The following is a 783-nucleotide window of genomic DNA, read 5'->3' as shown; positions in this document are numbered from 1 at the left end:
AAAAAAAATAAGGGCAAATACCTCAGCAACATTAACAGCCTTATACTGAGAGGAAAAAAAATATACCCGGTGCAGATAAGTGTCAGCAGAATCAGGCATGTCATAATTAATGACAATATTTACTCTTTCAATATCTATTCCTCTACCAACCAAATCTGTTGCGACAAGAATCCTCTTATGCCCCTCTTTAAATCCTTTATAACGTGTCAACCTGCAAATACCAAACGTTCATAACGGCAAGTCCATGCCATTACACAACTGATAAGTGACAACTATCTGTCAATGCTTGAGAATAAAGTTATCATTCTAGCACATCGATCAAGGTAATATGGTAATATCATCAGGAGAAACTAGATTGTTACTTTGCAATGTCTTGATTCGTTCAATGTCTTATAACTTAGAAAGATAACTAATTACAAATGCAAACGAGAATTCACAAAGCTTAAATAGCTTCCTATATAAATATCTGTTAAATGAGCTTCCAAGGAAACATGCACCTCTCATGACTTCCTATTTTTTATTTACTCAACCAAAGCACTAATTTATAGATAATTGCTACAAATAAAATAACCAAAATGAGATGTAAGTCATACTTAGCCCCCGTTTGATTCCCATTTTTGGAATAAAATGCATTATGGAATAGTGGTTTTTTTTGGGAGAATATGTGGTTAAGAAGTAAGAAAAAGTTTTTGAAATACGTATATAATTATTTTATAGAAGAATATGTGGTTGAAAATAAGTTTTGAAAAAATGCATTCTTGAAAAAAGGGGCTCAAACAGGGG

The sequence above is a fragment of the Olea europaea genome, chromosome 18 (assembly GCF_002742605.1).
Source record: "Olea europaea var. sylvestris chromosome 18, O_europaea_v1, whole genome shotgun sequence".
In the NCBI taxonomy this organism is placed as follows: Eukaryota; Viridiplantae; Streptophyta; class Magnoliopsida; order Lamiales; family Oleaceae; genus Olea; species Olea europaea.
The sequence above is the reverse complement of the archived record's forward strand: the minus strand, read 5'-3'. Positions refer to the sequence as shown.